Source organism: Chamaea fasciata, unplaced genomic scaffold, assembly GCF_029207755.1.
Source record: "Chamaea fasciata isolate MVZ Bird 193981 ecotype frontalis unplaced genomic scaffold, bChaFas1.0.hap1 SCAF_8, whole genome shotgun sequence".
Taxonomy (NCBI): Eukaryota; Metazoa; Chordata; class Aves; order Passeriformes; family Sylviidae; genus Chamaea; species Chamaea fasciata.
This window is the reverse complement of record NW_027094093.1, coordinates 3,123,110-3,137,079: the sequence shown is the minus strand read 5'-3', so window position 1 is coordinate 3,137,079 and position 13,970 is coordinate 3,123,110. Positions and strand designations below refer to the sequence as shown.

Here is a 13,970-nt window from a genome sequence, read left to right as displayed (position 1 = left end):
ATCAGTGGGACTGATTAGTCCCACTTAGCAGTCTGATGGCTTCATCCCACCTGTCAATCACTCCTTGCCCTACCTGTAAATGACCTTGTGCTGTCCCCGTGGCTGTCTTAGCCCTCCCAGGCCCTGTAACATTCACAGCCCCCATGGATCTCACAGCCCTGAAAGGCCTCACAGACCCTCTAACCTTCCAAGTCCCTCTAGTCCTCACAGCCCTCAAAAACTCTATAGCCCTTACAGCCCCAGCCTTCACAGCTCCTCTTAGCCCCAAGAGACCTCAGAGCACCCACACAGCCCCTCCATGGAAGGCTTAAAGTTTTCTCCTCCCTGTTCTTTCTGTTGATAGAGAAGGAAAATCAAAACTGCTATCCCATGACTGGTGGAGCCCGGCCAGGGTTGGCTCTTAACAGGGGAAAAAACCCAAATCACCTTCTCTCTGTCTCTCTCTGGAATTTCTCATCCTAGCTGAATACCAAATTGGCTTTTCTGTGAGGAGTTTCAGGTAATTTGTGTAAAAATAGCTCCCGTTGTTAAATCCCAAAGAAGATTTGATCCCCTTTTGCCATATATCTGCTCCTGGGCTCCACCGAAGCACAGCTGGCTTCAAGGCATTCCTTGATACAGAACCCCATATTTCTATAGCCACACATGTCAGTTTAAAGCCACGTAACTCACCCCAACCCCCTCAAAACATCTCAAGAAGGCAGCAGGCCTTGGGAGATGCTGGACACAGTGATGGTCCCTGAACATCCCTGAGTTTGTTGCCTTCCATGAGAGATTTATCTGGCTGCCAGGATGATGCCATAGGGAAAGCCACTCTTGCACCAGGTGTCCTGGTCCTGCACTCCCGCTGCTAAGGCATCAGATCATTTAAGTGCCCTGCCAGGCCTCACCTTCTGGTGTGTGCACCCAAACCGGGGAGGGAATGGCAATATGGAAAAGCTGAGGGATTGCCTAGAGCCTCTGCGGGATACAGCCTTTTCCATGATGGATTGAGGTGGATAAAGCTTCCCTAAGAATCAAAAAAGGATCACATTCACCCAATAAATTGCACAAGTATTTTTTGGCTATTGATAACCTCACCAGTGGCCAGGCTGGATGCAGGTCCTTCTAATTAAAGGACAATAAGTCGGATGGACTGATGAATCAGAGCTGCCGTGCCAGATGACAAAACCCCAAATTTCCAAAGAATTAGATTGCTCTGAAGGGAGGGAGGCAGCCTAATGCAGATTAACTGTGAAAGAAATGCTGGTGTCTGTGGATGGTGCTTGCTGGCAACTTGCCATCCCTCTCCCTGCTGCTTGGAGGACCAGAGACCCCTGAGCGTAAGATAAAACAGGAAAAACCACACACAGATTAAAGCAAGACAATCCAAGCTTCAGGACCCATCCCTACAGAGAAAGAGCAGCCTGTGAGTACACTGCCTCTGTTTTCATGCATCCCATGGAGGTAAATCTGGGCTTTGAGCTGGAGCAACAGTTTTCTTGGATACAGGCAGCAGAAGATTTGATCCCCTTTTGCTATAAATCTGTCCTGGCAGCAGTTTGCCAAAGGGACAGGATGGTGGAGGTTCCACGTATTTGGAGGGGGTTGGACTGGACAGGCTGCAGCTGGACTTGCTCCCAAGAGGATAAAACACTTCCAGTGGAAGTGGATCAGGCTCCGTACTCCAAAAACTCTGGTGTCTGAGCTTCGTAGAACAGGTTCAGATGAAAGGGATACCCCTGGGGGTGGCAATGAAGAGTGCCTGCTCACGGTTTGGGAGCAAGGGATTAGGACAGGCCATCAACCACTGTGAACTCATCCTCTCCATGCACCTCCTCCCTGGGCATGGTGACGTGCCAACCCAGAGGGAAGGGGACAGCATTCCTGGCCACGTTATTTATGTTCCTCAGGGAGCCAGAAGTCTCCATCAGGCTTTGCTGGCACTCAGGCTCATGCTGCCCTGAGCTTTACTCCCATAGATTCTCAGTCCCAAAAAGATCATCCCTGTTCCAGCTTGCTTGTAGATGACAGGTGACCTGCTGCCACACTGGGATTTTTTAGGGACAAGTGCGCTGCTGTTCCACCTTGGGGAAATGATGTGATTTTCACGTGTTCCCACTGCAGAATGAATGAATGAGCCGTTTGACAGAGGATACTTTGTAAGGCTGGCAAGGCCGCTGGCTCCAGGTTTTATGTGGAGCGCTGAAGGCTATTTTTTCCACTCCTTCTGCCACGAGTGGTTGGAAAGGATGATAAACAGCAACTGTAACCATGCAAAGCCATCCCCACCTCTTCCTGTCCCAGCACAGGTTGATCTTTCACATCCAGGGACATCTCCAGTCCAGGGGCTGCAGCAGGATCCTGGCATTCTGAAAGCTGCACATGCTGGTTGCCCAAAGAGACGCCTAAATATGGGGAAAAGTTCATTAGAGGTTTCCCATTAATTTGGAGATGCTTCCCAATAACAACCTCCTGAGTCTCTGTTTCCTTCCCAAAATTGAACTACAGGACAAAAAGACTCAACCTCTCCTTTGGCTCTGTAAAACCAGGCCAGCTTCCTTAGTGAAAAAAAAACCCCAAACAAACAACAAATCCACTTGCCAAGCAAATTAGCAAAACAACATTATTTTCCCCAGGAAAGTAGTTTCCCAATGCTTTTTTTTTTACCCCTTTTACCCCAATTTTGAGCAGGAGCTTACATCTGGTCACTTGTGCCATTGCACCAGATTGATTTGGTTTGTTTTTCACATTTGAAAATTACTTCAGTACCGAAGTAAGGCCTCTCGCTTTCTTACTAGTTTGTATTTGACTGCGTGGGAATAACCTGGCAGTGCCGAGGAACTGGTGTTTGCTTTAAGAAAAAAAATCTCCAACAGAGCTCTCATGCAGCAAAATCCATCCCTCTGAAAATTGCCTAGACCAGCCTCAAGTGAGCTTCTAAATGGATTCGGGCAAAACCCGTGGCTTTTTAGCCACTTCCAAAGTTTTCCTCCTTCTTAGAAACTCGGCATCTCCAGATGTATCAGACATCTTGAGGCAAACATCTCAAGCACAAATTGTTCCATATGCTCGCTATAAATTGTGGACAAGCCCCTCAGGAATAAATACATACCGACCACATACGTGCTGTTTCCTGGGATTTTTTGGACACTCACTCCAAACAAAACAGCCACGACATGGAGATGATGTTTATATAAGCTCCCCCATCAACAGACGGGAAGTTTACAAGGGAGAGAGCAAGATGATGCAGGCTGGATCCCTGTGCCCACCCAGGGGGACTCCCATGGCTTCAGGGAGACCTTAGAGCACCTTCCAGTGTCTAGATGGCCTCCAGGAGAGCTGGAGAAGGACTTATGGGAGAGGCATGGCATCACAGGATGAGAGGAAACAGCTTCCCACTGACAGAGGGCAGAGTCACATGGGATATTGGGGAGAAATTCTTTCCTGTGAGGGTGGTGAGGCCCTGGCACAGGTTGCTCTGAGCAGCTGTGGCTGCCCGGTGTCTGGAAGTGTTCCAGGCCAGGTTGGAAGGGGGTTGGAGCAACCTGGGATAGTGGAAGGTGTCTCTGCCCATGGCAGGGGGTGGAACTGGATGAACCTTAAGGTCCCTTCCAACACAAACCCTTCAGTGATTCTATGAGAAGAGATGGAGAGTGAATTCAACCCTCCTCAAATCTTTGTGCTCACCTTGAGCAGAACATAGGGATTTTTCCTCCCCTTAATTCAAAGCTCAAGTCAGGAGAACGGCCCAATTTTCACAGCTGAATTAAGCCTGTTCAACTTAGCTTCAAAGATTTAAAAGCGGCAACATTTTGGACAGACCTTCCGTCAGGAAATCATGGCCAGGGCTGACTCAGGACCTGGTGCCCCAGGGGAGAAGCAGAAGCCCTGGCAAGGCTGGGGTGTGGGCCACAATCCCCACAGGTCATTCCAGACTCCAGCATTGCTTGTCCCCAGCTTCCGTCTCACCCTACTCACAGGCAAGGAAAGTCATGGAATATTCTATTATGTAAAAAAAATGTAGGCAAGATTAAAAATGTATTTTCTTATTTCTTTAGTGGGGAACCCTAACAAGAACATTCCCCTGGGGCCTGGGATGTGTGGCACACCAACACGGAGCTCTACATTTCCTGGGCTCTCCTCTCCCTTTTGCCATAACATGATTTTTTTTTCTCTTCAGCACTGGGACACAATGACAACAGGTTTCCAAGGAGCTGCCTACAGCAAACCCCCAGGTCTATTTTTCCCCTCTGCATCTTCACAAATAACACCACACTCATTCATGGGTATGAATAATTGCTTACAATTCCTCTTTGAGTACGAATAATTCCTTATAATTCCTCTTCAGCTCCTCTGCCGTTACATCATCCTGTCCGTGTGGGCAGTGAGTATTTCTGGCCTCTCTGTTTTTCTGACTCCAGCTCTTTTCAAGCCACCTCACCTCTCTCCCTGTAATTAGCAACAGGCTTTTCCATCACAAAAGTTGGAAGTTTCGTTGAACTGTTGAAATCCAGCCCATATCAAACTGGTTTTTTGTGCAGCACAAGTTGCCACAGGACAGTGAGGTCAAGACTTGGAAAGATTTTTTCATCCCCTTGTACAAGGCATCACCTGGAGAGGCTCTAAAACAAGAAAAGAGGAGTAACTCAAAGCAAAGGCTGGCAAGGTCTGTGTTGGCCAAAACACATTTCATGCTCCCTGAATTATCTTTTACTCTGAAAAAGAGCTGAGTTATCTTTCCTAGAAGCCAAGCACCACAGGTCACATTAGAGTTTACTGACCTACAGACTGTGTGTTGTGTTAGAGGGGAAAATATCCACATTATTTACATACTTGAGCATAGTTTGTTCTCTGTAATCACAGAAGCTGAAAATCCCTTCCAGCAGAAGGGCTTTTTGCAGGATGTGGTTGGTTGGAACTCAAATTTTCACCTTTTGAATTATGATCTCTTTTTCAGGCCATGGATTAAGTGTGTGTATATACACTCAGATAATGCACACAGCCCGGTGTGAGCTTGTTTTTTTTGCCGGGATTTTTTATGAGAGGGGAAAAAAAAATCATAGAATCATAAAATCACAGAATGGTTTTGTATTGGAAGGGACTTTAAAGTTCATCTTGTTCCAACTACCTGCCACAGACAGGGACACTTTCCTCTAGACCACGTTGCTCCAAGGCCCATCTAACCCAGCCTTGAACACTTCCAGAGATGGAAAATGGGATATTTTGCAGAGATGTTTTAAATTCTTGGCCAGTGCTGCAGGATGGGAAGGGCAGAGCCAAGGGTCTCTTATCTTTTCTTAATTCCCACTCTGACCTGCCCATCTAGAGGTGCTCTTGCCCCTTTCCCTGACTGTTCCAGAGTCATTTGATGAGACAAAAATACATCAAGAAACATTTGCACAAAGGCAGACAGACAAACAGAAAGTGTAGGAGAAAAGCCGAACCAAGAAAATTTCAGGAAAGTATTTCCTGGACCACTTCCTAACCGGGGTGCTGGGGAGGCGTTAGGATAAAAGCAATAGCAAATCCTTTGGAACTAATGAAAACCATTTATTGCAAGCAAAATTAAAATGCAATCTGCAGCCCTGCCGTCTGTCCCAGCAGAGCTGCTCTTTGCCTTGATTTCCAAACAGGAAAAAGAGTTTGTTCTTTAAAACTGGGCTGTGAGGGGTGGGACCCTGCACCCCTGATCCACTGTGCAGATGCTCAGCTGATGATGGGAAAGTACTGGAGCAACCCTTGGTTTTGGTGGTACTCCTTAATTTCAGAGCAAGAAGCATCTCTGTCTTGCAGGAGCAGCTTTCATTTGAGAGGAAAAAGATGACTTTGGGTTTGGCAGATGCCTGAGGAGTCCCTGGAGGAAAAGCCAGCAGATGGTGCTCAAGGATGGAGCCAAGGCAGGATGCTCCTGGGTGTCACCATGTGTCAGGGACCCGCAGCCAGCCACCCTGTGCTTTGCCGGAATCACGCGGGTGAAATTCGTGTAAGTTTCCTAAGTGAGGATAGAAATTGCCCAGTTGAGTCACATCAGAAAAGAACTGCAAAATTTAACCACTCTCTGCCAGTTTCACTGGATTTTTTTAAAGGTGGGACCCTCATTCTGGCGGTGGGAGGACGTCAAAGTCACCTTTCCATCCTGGAAATGATGTAGCACAAAGGGTTTTTAATTTTTTTCATGGGTAGAAAGAGAATTCCTCAAAACCCTCTTCCTGACTCATAGCATTAATCACGTCTAGTTATTAATGCACCAGGGAGGAAATATTGCTAAACTTAGTCTCGGCTGCCTCTAGAAATTATGTGATCCAGTCTTTTGCTAATTATCAGAGGGTTTGTTTGGTGTCTGGGGGTGGAAAGTATTCTGTCCCTGCAGATGTCACCCCCTCCCAAGGGGGGGTCACCTACCCCCAAAATGCCACAGCAGCCACAGCCCGGGTTCCCATGGTGGATAGGGATCACTTTGCTGGGAGTCACCAACACAAACAGAGAGGGAACTGCTAAAGGAGGGATTGTAAAGGGTTGTGAGTGAAAGGGGGGGAAAATAACCCCACCCCAAAATGCCATGAGCATCCTGTCTGGCTGCTCCTCCACCATGTGTCAGTGATAAAGCCCCTTTTTGGAAAAGAGAATCTTCCAGCTTGGTTATTACCGGCACAAAGGCAGTCAGATGGGAACTGAAGAGCTCTTGCAGCCTCATTTAATTATCGGAGCACTTGGTAAAAGTCATTTCAATATTAAAACCATGTTAAGACAAGGAAAAAAAAAAGAAATGCTAACAGCACGAAAAGAAATCAATCTAACTCCCACATTAAACATGTTCTCAGTTGAGCTGTGATAGGCACATAACACAGGTCACACACGTTTTACTAGTGTTGTTACATTATTTATCTGGAATTCTCTGGCTTGGCTGTTTTTCACTAACTGTTCTGGGGGTGCATGGACCTTTCCTGTGGTTTGTTCTTTTGGGTTTTTTGTTTGGTTTTTTTTTCAGTCAATTAAAAGTGTTTCGCTGCACTCCTTCACTGCCATACAGAAAACTCTGGTTTTCAAGGCAGATCTGAAGAAAAGGCAACACAGATCCCAGCTGCATACTAGTGGTGGCAAACTGGAACCACTGGTGGATATAATTCTTCATTACAATAGCAACTGTAGCCTCAAGTTTTTGCTTTACTGAATCTCAGAATAGCCTGGGTTGGAAGGGACCTTGAAGACCACCTTGTTCTATCCCCCTGCCTTGGGCAGGGGCATCTTCCACTAGACCTGGTTGCTCCAAGCCCTGTCCAACGTGGCCTCTGCAGGCTTCTAGGGCTGGGGCATTCCAGTTGAGCTCTGTACAACACTTGAAATCACCTGGAAAGGCTTTCGATTTGGATGCTTCTGCCCATAAAATGCTCTTCCATCATGTATATTTTACCTTTTAGCAGCTGTTCCTCACCCTGGGTGAAAATAAAAGTATTTTTTAAAATATAAAATAAAATAAGCTATTTGTCAAGGCTTTCCAGCAGTTCTTGTTTCCACCATCCCCTGTCCAGTGCCCACTGACACCCAGTGAGGAGCTGCAGCTCCCTTTTGCCAGGCTCATTTATTATTTGGGAACTCCCTGCCTGTAAGCTCCAGCTTGACAGATTTCGGAGGGGTTACATAACGCCCTGCTTGCCTTTGGGCACGAGGCTGGGGAGTTTCACTCTGGGTCCCCCTGTGTCTCCAGTCTCTGCCAGCGCCAAGCCAAGCAGCATTTCTAAAAGGAGTTATTGCCTCAGTCCAAGGGCTTAGCACTTCCCTGAAGCATTCCAGCAATTTCTTTATGTGGCTGGTCTTTCAAACAGCGCAAACCCAAGAGCAAACATCATAAATCCCCCTTTGAAAAGAAAAGAACTTGACTCTTTGATTCCAGGGACACCATCTCCACTCCAGCCTTATATGGAACCAAGCAAGAGCAAGAGATAAGAGTTAAAGTTTCCATACCAGTGTTTATTGCAAAACACAACCCAGTCCAGCCTGAAATGTTTAACTTTGGCCAGTGATCTGCTGTCGCTCAAGACACAGGAATAAAATTAGCCCGAAATTTATTAGGCTCTGCCTAATGAAAGGTTAAAAGTATTATTTCACTTCACATATGTTTCAAAAAAAATGAAAAATCACCAGTCAGCAACTGGATTTGTTGTCTTTTAAACTTTTCCTTTAAAACTAAATATCTTTGAAAATATTTATCCTTATGCTAAGGTGTAAATTTCTTTTATAAATTATGTATAACATAATTTATATGTGTTTACATAAATCCCCCACTTCTGCCTCCCCATCTGAGTAGGTAGAAAAACCTGCTGTTACATTCCACAGGGAAGGTGCACAGAGAAGTGACTCTCTCCCCCCGTGCTGATGCTGTAACTGCTCAGGGAGAGAGGCTGAGCTTTCCCCAGCCTCGAACATCACCAAACGGCGCTGCTCCGGAGCCCAGCGTAACTTGGTATGGTCCTTGGCACATCCCCACTCCTGCAAACATCCAAGACCAGCCCTTCCCGACCGAAAGACATAGTTAATTCAGCTTCCTCCAGTTCCACAGGGCTTTATCTTACCTCTTCTTTTTTTTTTTTTTTTTAAATTATTATTTTAGTATCTATTTCTCACCAACAAGCGAGCAGCGCTTTGGACGCGGCAGGGCCAGTGTGGGGAGGGGAAGCCACACAGCGCGGAGACGTCCCCCGAGGCGGGGGGGGGACTGTGTGTGATGAGCAGCTCTGACCTCAGCCCCAGGAACGCCAGCACCAAACCATCTGGATCCCATTTGCGACGCCGGCTCGCCCGGCCCCCCGGCATTCCCGAGCCAGCTGCCTCCTCCGGCCTCGCTCAGACCCACGGCGGCCGTCGCGCAGGGACCAGCGTCCCACCAGTCCCCTCGTCCCACCGGTGCCCCACCATTCCCTCGTCCCACCAGTGCCTGCACCCCACTAAGCAAGGCAGGAGGGGACTGGGAAGGCTGAGCAGCAGCGCATGCCATGAAGCAAGGGTGAGAGGCGCTTTGGAGCAGAAAATCCTGGAATAAGCAACTCTTCTGGAGGTTCGTTCAGGGGTAAGTGCTGCTTTCCGTGCGGGAGCCCTCAGCCTAAGCTCAGCAGCTGCTAAGCCATTGTTCCCCGCCTTGGTGGGGTGGTAGTATTTGGGGTTTTTTTTCAGGGAATTTTGGACAAAACCCATCCCCAGGTTTGCATCAGTCTTAGAAAAGCAGAGCCACGCTGCCGGCTTGCTCAGCCGGTGAGCTCCTCCCGGTGCTGATGCGCCGCAGGTGTGTGGGTACACTCCTGTCCCCACCACTGCCAGGAATTTAAACCCATTCAAAGGCAATGACCAGTGTATTCCCCCTGCTGCCTCAACATGGATTTGATGGATTTTGGATTTGATGCCTCAGAATCCCTGCAGCAGCCGTGTCATGGGATGGGAGCAGGATAACACGGGAAGCAGTGCCCCAAGGAGGGCATGCGGTGCTTTGGGATGATGTATCAGCACAAGGAGGTGGGGGCATCAATGGGACTTTGCAAGGAATGTGCTGAGGGGATGTCTCAGTGCCCCTTTCAAGCTCCCAGGGCCGGGGGATGTTGCATAACTGCCCTCATCCCTCCTGCCCCAAGGTGAGGTAGGATAAACCCAACAAAGTTGCTCAGGTACTGCTGCCAGGCATGTCCCCACTGCTCCAGGGTGGGCCAGCGTGTGGCTGGATCCAAGGATATTCCTCATCCTCTTGTGGTCATCCACAGGGTGGGAAATGAGCCAAACAGCAGCTTTTCCCCTAAGGGAAAGGGCTCTCCAGCCACGCATGCAGCCACTGTCCCTCTCCATGGCTCCCATATGCTCTCCTTCCTGCCTTCCCCAGCCCTTTCCCCCCACAGCCTGAGTTGCCCTCAGCCTTCTGGGACTTGCTGAGGGGGCGGCTATGACTAATCTGGAGACACCCTGCCACCGTCCTGCTGGGCTCAGCAAAGCTCCCCCTTCCCAAGCAGAGCTGGGGAGAGAAATGGTTGCGGCCAAAGTGGTTTCCTGACCAAGCAAAGGGGCCAAAACTGGCTGGAACGGGGGTATCCAAAGTCACTCTCGTTCCAGTGCGTGCAGTGGGAAACTCAGCGCTTTTCTGGTTGCTGTGATGATTCATGTGTGCTCTTGGGGGAGGAATCCTCAGTTTTTCAAAATTCTGGCTTTACCCCATTTCTTGCTGGTTTAAGGGAAAAAAAATCAGTATTTGTGGTTGGATAATTGTGGTGCTTATATAGTCATACTTCTGGGGCACAAATACCCAGTTTAGGAGGTTTGTAGAGAGATGCCTCCAGACTAAGGCTGTTGCAGGGAGCTGGAGAATTCCTCCAAAGTCATGTAAGAATGCAGTGGCAGAGAGACTCAGCTCCACATCTCCCTGGCACCAACCCTTCAGTCAGAGCTCAGGGAAACAGGCTTTTCACCCCCAAACTTACTCTGTCTTTGCAGAGAGGTGGACCATGACCAGGGCTGTGACAGTGTTTAAGACAGGAGTGCAGGGCTGCGTGCTTGCTACCACCACATCATTGTTCATTCATTCCCTTTCCAGTTTCCAGCACCCTCCCCCAGTCCCCTTTCTGGTTTTTTAAACATCTCTGCGATTTTCTATTCAAACTCAGTAACTCCCCCTGATTTCAGGGTGAGCTAAACCAGCCCCTGCTTTATTCCCACGTGTCAAGGAGGGGGAAAAAAATTTACAAAAATCATGTTCCTTTTCTACTTTTGCTACGTGCCTGTCCAGGAACAGGAGGGAAGGGAACATCTTATTCCTTCCATCAGTACAAACTGTGGTAACTGCAAAGCCTTGCCAGCCTTGGATTGTGTTCCCCGCCGGATTTCCAGCAAAGGGGTGAGCCTACCCTGTGCTGGGCGTGCACGGCGCCGGGTGGCATTGCGTGCCTGCTCCCCGCCGTGAATCACAGCCAGCCTTACCCCTCCACATGCCCATCACTTTTTCCACCTTTTTAAGTGATCTGTATTCCACATTAAGGAGCTGATTTGTTTGGGTGGAGAGGCTCCGGGAGGCTCCGGTTACTATACATAAAGAGTCATTGATCTTTGAGGGAGTTTCCTCTTTTTTTTTTTTCTTTTAGCAAATACTCCCTTTCCTCTTATTAACGACTTTATTTTGGTCTCACTCTTTGGACGGAGAAAACAACTAGATTTTAAGCCAACAGCATGCTTAGAAGGACAGAAATGAATATGTGATTCATATTAAATTCTAGCACCCAAGGAACTTGCCTGGGTAGGGTATGGAAGCGCCGTAACTCTATTGCTTTGCTGAACTGGTTTTCAAAAATCAGAGCTCCAGTGACTTGCAAAAGGAGAGAGATTTTTTCCCCCCACCCTTTCAGGCTTCTTTTTTAAAAATAATTTTTTTAAATTTTCAATTCCTGCCTTTGTAGGAATAAATGTTTTCAGGGACAACCCTCAACTCCACAAGCCTCACCTTCCCAGTAGCACTTGGCAGCAGTGTTTACGCTTCAAAAGAGCTGAGACAAATCCTAATGTCTCCCACCTGGAGCCATGAATAAGTCCAGGATCTGTCCTATTCAGCTCATTCTGAGTCTCTAGAACTAGCTTTGCTTCTCCTGAGGGCTGTGGAACCAGGCGGAATGCAGTGCAGTGTGATGAAGATCTGGCCAGGCATGGGACACTTACGTCCCTTGAAAAGGTGACCAAGCTTTTTTTGCATGAACAAATCATGGCATTAAGCCTCAAAATCACACCGGGAGTGGCTTTTGGCTCACAATTTCCCCAGCTCAGGGAAATTTAAGAATTCATCCAGGCAAGAGAGGAGCACGCCTCACCTCCAGAGGGCAATCTGCAGCTCCCTGGCTCCACATCAGTATTTTGGGAGCTGGTTCTCCCAGCTGCTCCCTCCACAGCCGTGACTCCAATCTTATCCCACTGCTGGGGATGCAAGTAGCTGTTCTGGGTGCCTGGTGTCCACTTCCAAGACACTGGCAGGGCTTATAACTGCTGCCCCCCACTGCTGTGGATACAGCAGAGAACAGCCAAGCCAAGGGAATTTGAGGCTGAGCAATTTGGTTAGGAAATGGTGATGATGGACAAGGGAAAATCCCCACAAAGCAAATGCAGGTGAAGGCAGAAGCCCCTTTGTTTTGACTCTGATATTCCCACGAGACAGACTTCTGGAGGGGCCTGGAGGATGCTCACAGCATCCTGCACCAGCTATGGGATGATGCTTTGCTCTCCCTGTCCCCTTTTCAGGAAAGCTGTTGGGACCCAGCTGCAAATCCACCTCTTTTTCCCATGAGAAGAGCATGATCCACCCCACATGCACAAGGGAATTTAAGGGCTGCAATTGCTTCTCAGGTTTTTAGTCAATATATCTTTTGTGGATGCTGCAGAGCTGGGCAGGAAAACTGGACCAGATATCCTGTGGTCTGAGGCAGCGAGGCATCCCAAGAGTCCCTGGACATGCCAGGTGGGAAAGCTGCACAAGGCCAAGCCCAAATCCAGGCCATTTGTCCCCAGAAAATGGGCCAGTCCTGGTTCTGCCTATCATGCTTGCCATGCTTTGCTCCTTCCCAGAGGCTGCTCAGGTTTCCCTCAGGAATGTGTCACAGGAATAGGGAGATTATGGGAACAAATGTCATAAATACAATCACAAAATGGTTTGGTTTGGAAGAGGCATTAAAAACCATTTTGTTCCAGCCCCCTTCAACACTTCCAGGGATGGGGCAGTCACAGCTTCTGGGGGCACCCTGTGCCAGGGCCTCCCCACCCTCACAGGGAAGAATTTATTCCCATTATTCCATCTATTTTATTTTAGCTACACTCTAGTGAAAAAAAAAACCAAAACAACACCCCAACACATGAACAACTGCTTAGAAAGTGAATTTGAAACATCCACTCGAAGGAAAAAAAATGTCAAATTTTATGCGCAGAGAAGTATGCAATATATGCAAAAAATAGCTGCTGGGGAAAATATTTAAGGAAATCACTTCATTGTGTCAGGGGTAGAAATGATTGCTTTTTGAGAGCAGTATTAGGAACAGATGTATTTCTTCTGATGAAATACTGTAATATTAAGAGGTCGGCACACACTATATAAACTCTAGACAGACATAAAACTTTCAGATTATTGAAGGCTGCAGGAGTTAATCTTTTAGCACATGAATCATGAATAAATTGGCTCCCTAGGTTTTGGTGCTAACTTAACAATTCAGGGAAACTCTTTCCTTTCCTAAAGGCACTCAGCAGTCAGGATTTTCAGCATATTTTTCCAGCTTAAAGTGGATATAGCAAAAGCTTCACCAGAGCTTTCGCCCCACAGGACTGCAAGGAACTTTTCATTTTAAAAAAGAAATAAATCCACAATTAAATTGCCTTGTTGAAAACACATTATTGAAAACCCAACAATGCCGGAGAATAAAGTTGCAAAACAAATGCTTACCATAACCAAGTATTAAAATTATTTCACAAATCTGGTTTTATCATCCATCCCCTGTAAGCTGGTGCCACCTCCACCTTCTGTAACTGGTGGTAATTTGGGACACAAAGCAAGAACACATTGAGCAATGGAAATTACTTGTTGTCCCTCACTGAGGCAAGCCAAGCAATAAAAATCACATTATTCGCTGTCTTAAACCCACTTTTCTCGCTGAGCCCAGAGACTTTGCTCAGTCAAAACTGAGCTGAGTAGAGTTTTGGGTGAACTCCCCCATCCAAGGAAAAAAAAAAAAATATTACCCCCACCCACCCAACCCCCACTACATTACCTTTACAAAATAGTTGCTGTCCTTGCTGCATCATCTTCTTCTCAAGGGCCATCCCCTACAGGAGAATCATCTTCTCGCCCAGCCCTTCCTGCAAGCACCAAACTCTTCCTCATTAACTAATGAGTGCAATGAAGAGGGGGCTGTAAGAGAAAACCCTGCTCAGGAACAGCTCTTCTTAAAGGCTCTTCTTTTCCTTAAGTTGTCAATCTCTAAGAGACATCC

The 13,970-nt window shown here is 47.5% G+C and overlaps 1 protein-coding gene across 1 annotated transcript in view; it reads left to right on the top strand.

The window, feature by feature from the left end:
* The first annotated feature begins 8,758 nt into the window (after positions 1–8,758).
* Positions 8,759–13,970, top strand: part of COL6A3 (collagen type VI alpha 3 chain) — a 58,383-nt gene continuing 53,171 nt past the window's right edge. The window contains exon 1 of the mRNA XM_066189397.1: positions 8,759–9,046. The gene's annotated coding sequence lies outside the window, so the exon portion shown is untranslated. The remainder of the gene's footprint in view (positions 9,047–13,970) is intronic.